Consider the following 15,714-nt stretch of genomic DNA (forward strand, 5'->3'; position numbering starts at 1 on the left):
GGTGGCTGTTACGCATTGTTTTTCTAATGCTCCTTTCTAGTAGGCAGAAACCAGTTGTTCTGTGCTGTAATAATCCAGTTGAAGAGGCAACCCTGTGTACAGTCTGGTGCCTCCTGGTCTGCATTGCTGTTTTGCAGAACAGATAGAGAACTTACCAGCTGGACAGTAGGAAAACGGAATACTTCCAATTGGGAAATTTTCTGCAGATCTAAACTGCTGAACTCAGCTCCTTATAATTGAAATGCAACGCAAGGAATTATTTTTTGACTGCTCCATCTTCCCACTTGCAGCTAGTTCTTAAGTAATTCCAGTATCTTATTCTTGATCACTCTTCCTGTAACTATTCAAGCTGCTGCAAAGTGATGCTTCCAAAATGTGCTTTCTACAGTAAGCCCTATATTGGGCAGTGCTTGTGCAATCAGTTGTCATTACTGAGTAGTCTGAGGAAAAATACTTGCACATTATTTGGTCGCTATTTTGTTTGATTCCAATGTCCAGTTCTTCTCCAACGTGGAATAAAAGAAGCTGGGTGATACTTCAAAAAAGGGTGAAGAGCAGATTGGAGAACAAATTAATTTGTTCCTTTTTACATTCCTTCTCCTTTTACACAAAAAATAACCTATGTGAGTCAATCTGCACTCTTGTCACTTGTGAGTTAAGGTTTTAGATCAACAGGAGCTAGGCTGGGTCCTCCAAACTAGGAGACTCCTTGGGTCAAATTAATTTACTGGTCAGTTTACTAAACAAAGATAATACACTTACAGGTTGAATATTGTTTGACAATGTTTTTCATCTAATCTGAAGAATTTTATCTGTAGGGATCCTTTTATAATTATCTTATTTGTATGGTAGCAGATGTAGATTGGCTGTTTTCCATTTATCAATGTATTTTTATTACTCCCAATGGGAGTATTATTATGAGGGGCTACTGTACTTGAAATGCAGTGAATTTACAGAAAATCTTTGCTGTCTCCTCCCTTGGAGAGTATTACTTGCAGCACATACTGTGGTTCAGTTTCACGGGGTTCATTTTGTACGCATTTGAAGGAAAAGGCTCAACACTTGATAACTTTGCAAAAACTATGAACATTTATTGCTGGTTGAAAATGTGATTTCCTCCTGTATTATCCTTCAATGCGACTGTTGCATCCAGTGATATTTAAAATAACATAACATCCCAAAAATTTAATTAAAATAAATGAGCAGCAGTCTCTTTAGAAAGGAGCACCTGGAACACAAATCAAAGTTTCAGCAGAAACTTATCAAATTAATATTCTTGAGGGAAGTGGGGTGGTGTGTGTTTGGCAGGAGGGCACGGGAGGAATGATACGTCCAAGCCCCATATAAATGCCTGAATGTGCAGCCTGTCCCTCATTATTCCAAACATTCTGTCTGAATTGTCTATAAGCTAATTCTGTGGTAAGGGGACAAGACCAATAGTTAATCCTACACTGTTTCAGAGTACTGCCTGACAACTGGTAGGTACAGCATAAAGCTCCTCTTTCAGAAAGGATTCAGAAATTTATGGAACTGAATTCAAAAAGAGAAAGTGAGCGCTGAACTACCAATAACCTATTAATATTTGATTTTTGAACTGTTAATTAGACTGACTTTTGTAATTGAAACAAATTTTCAGGTAATTTTGTAAAACTAAATTAATATCCATCTAATGGTGCTAGCTTTGCTGTGATTGTAGTCATAACTAAGGACTTGACAACACTTGTCGTAGAATTATTTTTTTCCACACAAAATGAACAGAATACGCTCCTCATAAGATGCAACTACAAACACTTCAATGTTTTTATTGTAGTTTTCTTGATGTTTTTATAAAATTTCAAGTGGTGAATGTTGAACTTTTAAAAAAATTTGTGAAGCTGAACTTTTTTTATGAATAAATATGCTTCAAAAGTCACAATTCTTTTGAGTTCTCATATTAGGGGGACTAGTGTTAATGACAGTCTAATTAGCAAATTGTTAATTTTGTCAGATCTGACTGATGTTTGGCCTTTCAAAATGAAGGTGCTGAAACCTGCTCAGTGAAGTTAATGGTCATGTTTAAAATACTTTTTTTGTTTTGCAATTGCAGGCTGAATGACACCTGATGATGTATAATTGGTTCATTAATCTTCCAGGACATATTAGACTCCCTACATTGTGGAGACAGGCCTTTTGGCCCAACCAGTCCACACTGACCCTCCAAAGAGGGACCCACCCAGACCCATTTCCCTCTGACTAATACACCTAACAGTATAGGCAATTTAGCTTGGCCAATTCACCTAACCTGCACATCTTTGTGATTATGGGAGGAAACCAGAGCACCCAGAGGAAAGCCACGCAGACACTGGGAGAATGTGCAAACTCCACACAGACAGTACCCCAATGCAGGAATACGAACCTGGGTCCCTGATGCTGTGAGGCAGCAGTGCTAACCAGTAAAGCCACCGTGCCTGTAAAGTTCTATGTTCTATAATCTTTGTTAACTTATTCCTATTGCCTTGTGTTAATTTAAATATGGTTGTATCTAGGAAGTTAATGCTTTCATTATGTTTTGTGACTTAAGTTTAATGGGGAGCAAGTTTGCTCTAAGCTACCGGATAGTTCCATGCCCACACTGATTGGCACACTGACACATTAACTCTGCTTGTGGGATGGGCCTCTGAGGTCCATGCAGCAAAGAAAAATGAAAGGGAATGTTGATTATTATTGAGGATGTGTATGAATTCTTAAAATTCTCTTTCAGCTTAAATACCCCGTATGTCAACACAAATGTAAAAGCTATTGTAACTACAGTTCTGCATAACTAATAAATGAGTTAGTGAGAGTGGAAATATGAGCCTTGAGAAATTACAAGAGAAGCTCTCAAAAAAAATATATAGACCGCCCCCCCAAAAGAGAATGCAGTCTTTCAGTGAAATCTGCCTTAATTTTATTGCTTTTCATAACAGATTCCTACCAGCATTTTGGGTGGAGTTAGCAATTCCTAAATTGGTACTAACCTTGGAAAGCGAAACAGTTCCAGACTTAAACAAAATAACTGATTTGTACAGAGATGGTTGACAAATGTGCCCTCTTATTTCTTCCAAGGCTTTGTATCTCAAGTTGACTTGCAAGAAAATCCTTCTCAAAACCACCACCTTGATGGACCCCCACCACCAAAACCACTCCAGTCTTATGACCACATTTCATGTTGGCTTGGGGATATAATGTGTTTTCCTGTTAATTGTGTGCTTCCTTTGCCAATGATCTTGTGAATTAATGTCTAACATAAAAGGTTAAATATATCTATACAATTGCACCTACTGTGTTCTTCCCTGATATGTGTCCCAATGTATGTCTGAGAAAATTGTGGATCTTTCTAATATCTTAATTTCATGCATTTTGTAAACTCTTTTTTTCCTCTGAGATGTTGGCTTCTCCTGGACTTGATAAAATGACAAATGGTATGAGCTATGTCTCAATCAGAAGAATCAATTTTTTTTCTTAAGTTTAAAATGTAAATTCTGTCTAGAACAATTTTGATTTAAAAATTGCAAGAGAGCTTGGACTTTGTAGTAATGACGACACTCCTCAGATCACAACAGTTTTTATACATATTGGAAAGAATTAGTGGATTTTATCAAATGACCTGATTTTAATTGAGATGGAAATCCATAACCTTAACCTCCTATTAAGCAGATATTTTAATGTCTGCTTATTCGTTTTTTAGGGGTGGTTTACAATTATTTGCCTCACTTTTCAATGGCATATTTCCTACTGAGCAAGCGTCAGATAAATTCTGCCACATGAGGGAGTATGAGACTGATGAAGAAGCATTGCTCTTCACCTGTTATTCTTACTCGGCAATTACTGCATTATTATTCTGCTGCTGGGAAGGAAATAGATAGTCATAGAAATGTCAGCATAGAAACAGGCCCTTTGGTCCAATATGTCTACACCAATCCAATATCCTACAAAAGTCTAGTCCAATTTGCCAGCATTTGGCCCTTAACCCTCTGAACCCTTACTATTCATGTATCCATCCAACTGCCTTTTAAATGTTGTAATCATACCAGCCTGTATTATCTTCTCTGGTAGCTCCATTCCATACACATACCACCTCTGTGAAAAAAGTTCCCCCCCCCCCCTTTAGGTCCCTTTTATATCTTTCCCCTTTCACCTTAAACCTATGCCTTCTAGTTTTGGATTCCCCACCACACCGCCCTGGGAAAAGACCTTGGCTATTCACCCTATATATGCCCCTCATGATTTATAAACCTCTAAGATTAACCCTCGGCCTCTGACACTCTAGGGGAAAATAGCCTCAGCCTCTCCCAATAGCTCAAGCCCTCTAACCCTGGTAACATCCTCATAAATCCTTTCTGAACTCCCTCACGTTTTGGAACATCTTTCCTAATGGAGGGAGACTAGAATTGCATGGAATACTTCCATCAGTGGCCAAATTAATGTCCTGTACAGCTGCAACGTGACCTCCCAACCCCTATACTCTATGCACTGACCAGTGTAAAGGCAAGCATATCAAATGCCGCCTTCACCATCCTACCTACCTGTGACTCTTAAGGAACTATGAACCTCTTTTTATTCAGCAATACTCCTCAGGACCTTACCATTAAGTGTATAGTCCTCTGCTCTTTTTTAAAAAAGATCTTGGATTGTCTTGCCGAATTACTGCTGTTAGCAGTGTAAATTTAGTGTTAACAACGATAACTACAGCTGGGGATAACTATTTGAACAAGAAGCTATTTTGGGAAGGGAGTGGCAGTGACATTGTGGGAACGTCACTAGTGATCTGGAGATATTAGTTCAAATCACACTGGTGAAATTTGAATTCAATAAAATCTGGAATGAAAATCATCAAACATCATTGATATTATACAGTCCCATCTGGTTCGTTGATTTTCTTTTGGGTAAGGAAATCTGTCATTCTTACCCAATCTGGTTTATATGTGACTCCAGACCCACGGCAATGTGTTTGACTCTTCACTGTCCTCTGAAAAGGTCCTTGAAAGCAACTTACTCTAAGGAGCGATTAGAGGTTGGAAATTAATGCTGGTCTCATCTGGCCAGCATTGCCCACATCCCATGAATGAATATAAGAATCTAAATGAGCATGTACATGTGACCTGAAGTTGAAGCTTTTTGTCTTTTACTCATCAGGACTGCAATGTAAGAAACCAAAATTTGACAAAAACACACCAATTTATTTAGCATTGGAAGAGACTGTTGATTGGTTGGAGAGTAGTGAACATTGAGACAGCTTAATATATGAATTGTTAATCTTAACTATCTGACCAGGCAGTTATAATCTGGTCAGGGCATTATCATGGGAATGCAGCAGGGAATAGTAGTCTCAACCCTGCTTCAATGAAAGAGGTATGATGTATGCAAATACTCTCTTTGCCTTCATGGAATATGGTGCTGTACGTCAACATATGCAGCTTCTAATACACACAAATGAAATGCATGATGGAGAAGACTGATAAAACTTAAATTAGTTTCTGATGTATTTTTAGCACAGATTGAATTATTTAATAAATGCTGTTCATTAGTAGAATCACATTCATGTTGGGCACTCAAATGTCTGAGTTTTGCAGACATTAGCTGGTTGAGCATGATTGACATGCTGCCCGCTGGACAATCAAAAGAAGTGTTCTTTGAAGGACTACTAGTTGGAGCATGTGGTTTACATACCTAGCATCTCATTGGCACTAAAACTCATGAATCCACAAAGTTGCCAACACGATTGGTTTAGTAATGTGTGACATTATGGGAATCCTAGTGTGCGACCACTGAACATACCCTTAAGTCAAAAACAATGGAAAAATGTTGTCTCGGAAACAGCCCAGAAAGAGACAGTGAGATATGAAGTTATATGTTTGTCATGTCATCCAGGATGACTACTTAACATTTGTCTATGACATAGGCTGAAGAACACTGCATATTTGTGTGTTTTAACTAATCTCCAGAACTTTAGAGGTGGCAACCACTACACATTTTTCTCTCTCCATCTCACCCACAATTGTATAACTTTGTTACCGTTTCCCCCCCCCCACCCCTCCAAAACAAAGTCTCCTTTCCATTGGGTTTTGCCTCTCATTGGGATGTGATTGCTTGGTATCTCTCATATTCCATGAGTCTAGGTTGTGAATCTCAGAGCATTATTTGAACGTGGCAAGAAAGGAAATGGGTAAAATCTGATCCCTCTTTACCCAGTGTTCTCACAAGTGCCTTGTGTTGTTGAGCATGAAACTAGGCTGATTTTTTTCCAGAATGGTCATCATCATGGAAGCAAGACTTGGATATTTTTAATCAAACAATTATGACCCACCTCTGAACCAAGTGGGTGTTGAACTCAGACATTGTGCCTCAGAAGTAGGGACACTAACACTGTGCCACAACAGTTCCTGGGAAGGGAGGTTTATGATTCAAGGACTGAAGCAGGTCATGAACCTATTTAAACATTCTAAAAAAACATAGCTCCATATTTTATACAGAGCCTTTCATAAATACTTATGAAGTGCATTCACTTAAATATCCAAGTATGTCATCCATTTTAGGGATATCAAGATTCCATATGCAGCAACATATAGAAATTGGCAAATTATCCATTTTAATCAAAAACAAATTGCTGGAGAAACTCAGCAGTTTTCACAGCATTTGGGAAGAAAGCAAGGTAACATTTTGAGTCCAGTGACTCTACATCAGAATTGTTAGTAGCTAGGTAAGACTGACAGGTAGAAACAGAACCCAGAGAGAGAGAGAGACACAGCAAGGTATGAAGTGAGAAAGTAAACAAGGAGATAATGGATAGCAGGCCAGGACAGAAGAACAGCTGAATAAGAGATAATAATTGCTAAGAAAACGAGTTAACTGTGCTGAATGCAATTCATACAGCATGATAATGGGCCTAGAGAATGTGGGAATGTATGACTGTGCTAAAAGCAACCCATGTCATACCAGAACCAGGTGTAGGGTCAGTAAAAACATACCTAGAAGTGTGGAATAAGGCTCTAAAGTTATTTACTTCAATGTTGGAGTGGGAATGTGGCAGAGTGTTGAAGTGGCAAGCAATGGGAAACTTCGGATAGAACTTAGGTAACCTCATCTGCATTTCACCTCCCTAATGTAGAGGAGACCACATTGTGAACAGCGAATGCAGTAGACTGGATTGAATGAAGTGCAGGTAAATTGTTGTTTCACCTGGAAGGTGTGTTTGGGGACTTAGATAGTGAGGACGGAGGAAGTAAACAGGCAGGTGTTACATCTGTTGCGACTGCAGAGTAAGTTGCTGTGTGGCTGGTGTTAGGAATGGTGGAGGAGTGGACCAAGCTGTCCTGGAAGGAACAGTCCCTGCAGAAGGCTGACAAGGGAAGGGGAATATGTCTGATGGTGGCATCCCACAGAAGCTGACAAAAATGGCAGCTTTTTTAGAATTAGAATCCCTACAGTGTTGAAACAGGCCCTTCGGCCCAACACATCTACATCAACCCTCCAAAGAGTAACCCACCCAGACTCATTCCCCTATCCTATTAGTCTACATTTACTCCAAATAACCTAACCTAAACACCCCTGAACACAGTGGATAATTTAACATGGCCAATTCATCTAAGCTGCACATCTTTGGACTGTGGAAGGAAACCCACGCAGACACAGGGAGAATGCACAAATTCCACACAGACAGTTGCTCAACGCTGGAGTCGAGCTGGGACCCTGCTGCTGTGAGGTAGCAATGCTAACCACTGAGCCACCGTGCCACACCAAGTTTACAATCCTTTGGATGAGGAGACTGGTGGGTGGTAAGTGAGGATCAGAGGATCAGTCAGGGTTCACCCTTCTGAGAATCCTGCCTTTAACCTCTGCATTCAAATTCAAACTTCCAAAGTGAATGACTTCACTCTTTTCCATGTTGAACTCCATCTACCATTTATCAGCCCAGTCCTATATTTTGTCAATGTCTTGTTGCAACCTACAACAATCCTCCACACTATCCACAACTCCACCAACCTTTGTATCATCGGCAAACTTACTAACCCACCCTTCCACTTCCTCATCCGAGTCATTTCTAAAAATCACAAAGAGCTGAGCTCCCAAAACTGATCCCCGCAGAACTCCACTGGTCACTGAGCTCCAGGCTGAAAACTTTCCGTTTACCACCACCCTCTGCCTTCTATGGGCCAGCCAATTCTGTATCCAGTCAGACAGGATTCCCTGTATCCCATGCCTCCTTACTTTCTGAATGGGCCTACCATGGGGAACCTTTTCATTTGCCTTGCTAAAATCCATTATCACCACATCCACTACTCTACCTTCATCAATGCGTTTCATCACTTCCTCAAAGAATTCAATAATGTTTGTGAGGCATGACCTGCCCCTCACAAAGCCATGCTGACTATCTCTAATCAAACTATGGTTTTCCAAGTAGTCATAAATCCTATCTCTCAGAAGGCTCTCCAATACTTTGCACACCACAGACGTAAGACTGACTGGTCTATAATTCCCAGGATTATCCCTATTCGCTTTCTTAAAAAAGGAAATAACTTTTGCCACCCTCCAATCATCTGCCACCCTCCAATCCTCACTGGCACTACTTTAGTACTCTAGTGCCAGTGAGGACGCAACGATCACTGCCAAAAGCGCGGCAATCTCTTCCCTCATTTCCTGCAGTAACATAGGGTATATCATGTCTGGATCAGGGGATTTATCTATCCTCAGGTTTTTTAAAATTTTCAGCACATCGTCCTTCCGAACATTAATCTGTTCTGGTATAACAAGTCTGTTTCACATTGTCCTCAGAAATGTCAAGTAATCTCAGTAGTGAATACTGAAGCAAAGTATTCATTAAGGACTCTCCCACCTGCTCCAACTCCAGGCACAAGTTCCCTCCACTATCTCTGATTGGCCCTACCCTCACTCTGGCCATCGTCTTGTTCCTCACATAAGTGTAGAATGCTTTAGGGTTTTCCTTAATCCTACTCACTAAAGCTTTTTCATGCCCCCTGCTAGCTCTCCTAAATCCATTCTTCAATTCCTTCCTGGCTACCTTGTAACACTCTAGAGCCCTGTCTGATCCTTGCCTCCTCATCCTTAAGTACGCTTCCTTCTTCCTCTTGACTATAAGTTTCACATCCCTTGTCACCCAACGTTCTTTCAACCTACCAGATCTTCCTTGCCTCAATGGGAAAAACCTGTCCAGCACTATCAGCAGGTGCTTCCTAAACAACCTCTACATTTCTGTTGTGCATTTCCCTGAGAACATCTGTTCCCAATCTAAGCACCCCAGTTCCTGCCTAATAGCATTGTAATTCACTCTCCCCCAATTAAATACTTTTCCATAACGTCTGCTCCTATCCCTCTCCATGATTATAGTAAAAGTCATGGAGTTGTGATCACTATCGCTGAAATGCTTTCCCACTGAGAGATCTGAAACCTGACATGGTTAACTGCCAAGCACCAAATCCAATATGGCCTCGCCTCTAGTCTGCCTATCTACATATTGCATCAAGAATCCTTACTGGATACACCTGCCAAAAACTGCTCCATCCAAACAATTTGAACTAAGTAGGTTCCAATCAATGTTAGGGTTAAAGTCACCCATGACAACAACCCTGTTACCTGTACACATTTCCAAAATCTGCCTCCCAATCTGCTCCTCCATGTCTCTGTTACTATTGAAGGGTCTGTAGAAAACTCCCAATAAAGTAACTGCTCCTTTCCTGTTTCTGACTTCCACCCATATTGACTCTGTAGACAAACCCACCTCGATGAACTCCTTTTCTGTAGCTGTGATAATGTCCCTGATTAGCAATGCCACTCCTCCACCTCTTTTACCTTCCCCGCTATTCCTTTTGAAACATCAAAACTTTGGAACATCCAACAACCATTCCTGTCCCAATGATATCCAAGTCTCCATAATGGCCACAGCATCATTGTTCCAAGTACTGACCCATGCTCAGAGTTCGTCACCCTTAATCCTGAGACTTTTTGCATTAAAATAGACACACTTCAACCCATCACACTGACTGCACCTTTGTCCTATCAAGTGTCTATCCCTCTTTATAGACTTTCTGCATACAGTATCTGGCTGTTCACTACATACTCCATCACCTGATCCATAGCTCAGGTTCACAACCCCTTGCCAGTCTAGTTTAAACCCTCCCGAAGAGTTCTAGCACACCTCCCACCCAGGACATTGGTGCCTTTCCAGTTCAGGTGCAAATCATCCTTTTTGTACAGGTCCCACCTTCCCCAGAAGGTATCCAATGATCTACATATCTGAAGCCCTCTCTCTCCTATCCCAGCCCTGCAACCAGTGGGGACAGCTTCAGGCCTTTTTTCCAGGAAGAAGCAGAGAACCCTGAGACCATTTGTGGGCGGCATGGTGGCACAGTGGTTAGCACTGCTGCCTCGCAGCGCCAGAGACCCGGGTTCAATTCCCGCCTCAGGCGACTGACTGTGTGGAGTTTGCACGTTCTCCCCGTGTCTGCGTGGGTTTCCTCCGGGTGCTCCGGTTTCCTCCCACAATCCAAAGATGTGCAGGTCAGGTGAATTGGCCTTGCTAAATTGCCCGTAGTGTTAGATAAGGGGCAAATGTAGGGGTATGGGTGGGTTGCACTTCGGCGGGTCGGTGTGGACTTGTTGGGCCGAAGGGCCTGTTTCCACACTGTAATCTAATCTAATCTAAAACCATCTGGTGGGGGATGGACAGGTAAAGGCATTGTACTTCCTTGATGAAAAGAAGTAAGCTGGTTCACCTCAAACAGAAAAGTTTGAAACCAACATAAAGCATCAGTAGAATTGTGGATACAAGTGAGGAGGGACTGGACAAGGGGAGAAATGATCGGGTCGGTAGGAAGAAATAAGTTCCTTGGTACAAGAGCAGGCAGTAACAATGGGTCAGCATGGGCAGTCCTGTTTGTGGTTATTGAGGACATGGTGGAAGTGAGCTGTACAGGGTTGGGGGACTTTCAGCTGGGAGGCTTTCAGGGAGAGATCCCCAGATGAGGTGAGGCTGGTGACAGTCATGGACACAGTGGCCTAAAGGTCAGTAGAATTGTGGATACAAGTGAGGAGGGACTGGACAAGGGGAGAAATAATCGAGTCAGTAGGAAGAAATAAGTTCCTTGGTAAAAGAGCAGGCAGTAACAATGGGTCAGCATGGGCAGTCCTGTTTGTGGTTATTGAGGAGATGGTGGAAGTGAGCTGTACAGGGTTGGGGGACTCTCAGCTTGGAGGCTTTCAGGGAGAGATCCCCAGATGAGGTGAGGCTGGTGACAGTCATGGACACAGTGGCCTAAAGCTCAATGGTGGAACCATGGTCCAGGTGGAGATAACTGCAAAAAATACGGAGGTATGGCATTGAGGATGAGTTGGAGGTTTGGATTAGGAATTGGCTGGCTGGAAGAAGACAGAGGGTAATAGTTGATGGTAAAGGTTCATCTTGGAGTGCAGTTACTAGCAGTGTTCCGCAAGGATCTGTTTTGGGACCATTGCTGTTTGTCATTTTTATAAATGACCTGGAGGAGGGGCTGGAAGGTTGGGTGAGCAAGTTTGCGGACCCAATACATGTGTTACATTATGATTCACACATGTATTGGGACATAATTTTACACCACAGGGGCATAGCCTTAAATTAAGGGGTGGTAGGTATAGGACAGATGTTAGGGGTAGGTTCTTTACTCAGGGAGTCGTGAGTTCATGGAATACCCTGCCAGTAGCAGTGGTGGACTCTCCCTCTTTATGGGCATTTAAACGGGCATTGGATAGGCATATGGAGGATAGTGGGCTAGTGTAGGTTAGGTGGGCTTGGATCGGCGCAACATCGAGGGCCAAAGGGCCTGTACTGCGCTGTATTTTTCTATGTTTCTATGTTTCTATGCTCGATGTCTGCAGCGTAGCGATCAGTACACCAGACAACAAAAGCAACATCTTCATCTGCAGCCTTGATGACAAGTCCGGGTTGGGTCTAAGAGCACGGAGTGAGTCAGTTCAGAGGGAGATCGGTTCGAATGGGTAAGGGTGTGGCAGAGAAGTTAAGGAAACTGATGTCACATGGCTCTGTTTTAATGGTGTGGTTATGTGATGAATATTCAACTTAGAAAATTATTTGTTCTCCAATTCATGTAATTTATTTTAGTCTTTACTTGAACATGTCAATGGGGTAGGAGTATGGATTAATAAGCCTTTCAATAGTACAGTACTGCAATGAAATATCAATCCAGATCAAGTGCTCAAATTCTAGGTGACTTTGAAGCTACCATATTCTATTTAAGAAATAAGAGGGAGATTCATTCTCATTCCAGGAGTAAAATACATCAATGGGTGTCATTTTAAAACCTTAATGAAATGGATTTGACAAGTGCAGATTTATTACCATTTCTGAAGGCCAAGACCATTGATTTGCATTGAAGATTCTCTCCTGTGGCTCCAGCAGAACTTGGTTAACCCATCATCAGTCATGACTTGAATTTGAGGCATTGCTGGACTGATTTCCAATGTGCAGTGTCTTTCCCAACTGAGCTATGGGACTTTGAAATAAACTTGGCGCCCCTATCAACCCCATACTGCTTAAATACTTTTATGGTCCTAGTTGCAAATGAAATAGAACATAGAATATAGTATATTACAGCGCAGTATAAGTCATTCAGCCCTCGATGTTGCGCCAACCTGTGAAACCAATCTGAAGCCCATCTAACCTATACTATTCCATTTTCATCCATATGTTTATCCAATGACCATTTTAATGCTGTCAAAGTTGGCGAGTCTACTACAGTTGCAGGCAGGCCGTTCTATGCCCCAACTACTCTCTGAGTAAATAAAAGAGCATCACATTATTAAAAAATGCATGTATTAGTCTCAGCCTTATGTTATTGCCACCTTTCAAGAGCATCACCATCTTCATTTTCCATTGTTTCATATGAATCATTTGCCTGTAAATAATCTATAAAATTTAAATGCGACATCTAACTATGTCAGCACAAATCTGTGGGTAAAAGGAGAGCTAAGTTCCAGTGATGCAAATTGAAGATATGGTGCACACAACTCTACAGAAACACCATGAAAAAGAGACAACAATGTGCAAACATCTGAGATTCTGCAAAGGAAACAAGTGGCTGCAATAGCAGGGACCAGACCAATAGCTTTCAAGAGTAGACAAACATCATTAAAACCCTCCACTAAAAGAATATAAGGGGTTAAAGGCTCTGAAGTTCAAGAGAGATCTACAGACCTCAGACTGTGAGGAGGACGGCCCAAGTCAAGTGCCTTCTACCCAACAAATTATCATTCATCTCGGTCTGAAGGGAACACATTCAGGAAGAATAGAGAATCCTCTGGTTCTTGAGTATTGGTAAAGTCAAAGACCTGGATGGGGGTGGGGAGACACGGGGTCATAAATGGGTAACAAAAATAATATGAGTGAATAAAACATTGTGGAGACAACTAAAAAAGTAAATGGGTCTGAAGTAAGCACCACCGACTCTGAAGACTTGGTCAGAATAAAGAAGAAGCTGATCGGAGACAGATCCAAGATTGGGTATGCTGCTAGCACTCTCTGGAGTCACATTCACGTGACTCCCACATACGACAGGATGCGCATTCCATTTAGCAAGGCTGACCTGCCAAACTATAACTTTAAAAACTCTTTATGATTGTTAGAATAAGTAGAATAACTTACCAGTTACTCATCAATCAGCTTCTTCCTCAGCTTTCATTGCATAGAGTTGAACTCTTGCTGTTTGTCTGTTGCTTTTCATGCAGTTTTCAAAATTCTGCTCACCTTGAGATTGAAAAAATTAGAAGAAAGGAGCACCTCCCTTCCCTCTTCACTGAACTCCCTTACTCGCCAAACTCTCAGATTTACACTCTGTTGCAGCTACATTCCAATAGACAGCACTCTCACCTTCCTTGTATCTACTACTGAGATTTCAATGAATGAGCTTTCATGCAGCTGCAGAGCTGGATTAGATTTGTTACTTACTTAATTAATCTTACCTGCTTTTCAGCAGAGAGCTTGTTTAGCCATGCCCATACCAGAAAGAAAGTTGTACCTTAAAATAGTAAATTTAAATTAATTACAAGCAAACAATGCCAGCTTTCATAAACATATTAAAACTTAAGACCAGAAAGGTAGATCATTACAGTGGCTCTCTTCATCCATGCTAGAGCACTCAGGCTTGAAGATGCTCATACAGAGACCCACACATATACATGCTGATTTTGTTCTCATCAGATTCATCGATAAGTTTAGAGTTTGTACATTCTCCCCATGTCTGCATGGATTTCCTCCGGGTGCTCCAGTTTCCCACAGTCCAAAGATGTGCAGGTTAGGTGAATTGGCCATGCTAAATTGCCCATAGTGTGTCCAGGGATGTGTAGGCGAGGTGCATTAGTCAGGGGTAAATGTAGAGTAAAAGGGTAGGGGAATAAGTTTGGGTGGGATACTCTTCGGAGGGTCAGTGTGTACTTGTTGGGCTGAAGGGCCTGTTTCCACACTGTAGAGATTCTATTTTCTTATAAAGCATGTGGTGAATTTAAAGGAAGGAAAGGAATGAGTTTGAGTGTTCGAGAATCAGTTTGTTATCTTTTCAAGTCCACTTAGGGCATAAAATTACTATGTTTGCTCTAAGATTTTTAAAAGCATTTTATCAGCCAGTTCTGTAAATCTGAGGATTGGCCATTGTGTAATGGTGACATCACTGGATTAGTAATTGAGACAACCAAACTGATACAGCAGGGAAACATAGGTTCGAAATCCCAACAGTCCAGCTAGTGAAATTTGGATTCAATTAACATAACTGGATTTAATCTCAGTATTGACTACCATGTAAACATCATCGATGGTCATAAAAACTCTATCAGTTTCATCCTTTAGGGAAATAAATCAGTAACCTTTACCTTGTATTGACTTCATGTGACTGCAGACCCACTGCAATTTGATTACCTCTTAATTGCCTTATGAAATGGCCCAGATAGCCATTCCATTCATTGGTAATTTGGGGATGGGTAACAAATGTTGATCTTGCCAGTGTTGCCTACTTTCCATAAAAGAATAAAACAAAAATTAAAATAGTAAATTGATCCTAGAGTAACAATTTTGTTTTTTACTCTTTGACCAACTTAATTTTAATTCAAACATAAATATTGTGTGGATTCTGGAAATCTGAAATAAGACAAAACAGAAAATGCTGGAAGCTTTTCAGTAAGTCTGTTAGCATCAGTGGAGACAGTGAAATATTAACTCTGTCAGAACTGATGATAGCTCATTGGCTTGAAACCTTAACACTGTTTCTCTCTCCACAAATAACGCTACATGTTCCTGTCATTTTCTATATTTCTCACTGATTTTAATGCAGATAAATGCTGGCCACTTAAAGAGATGGAGGTAAAATCAGGGCGAACTAATGGAAAGATCTGTGACAAGTTGGAAGGTTGGAAAGACTTTTGCCCTAACGTATTTCCAGCATTTCCTCAAATTTCCAGCATCCGCAGTATTTGACTTTTGTGATAAATTTAATATTTCAAACAGGCGCAATTCCGGACACCACCTAGACAAGCCAATAGGTGATGTACGTGTTGATCCAGAGCCCATGCAATATTGAGATTTTCCATTAGAAAAAACCAAGAGAATGCTAATTGTGAATTCCAGGTGATGGTACACAGCCAAGTTCCTGCTGTTTTATCAGCTGGGTTTTGCTTTGATTTCTGACAATTTAATAAACA

Source organism: Chiloscyllium plagiosum, chromosome 7, assembly GCF_004010195.1.
Source record: "Chiloscyllium plagiosum isolate BGI_BamShark_2017 chromosome 7, ASM401019v2, whole genome shotgun sequence".
In the NCBI taxonomy this organism is placed as follows: Eukaryota; Metazoa; Chordata; class Chondrichthyes; order Orectolobiformes; family Hemiscylliidae; genus Chiloscyllium; species Chiloscyllium plagiosum.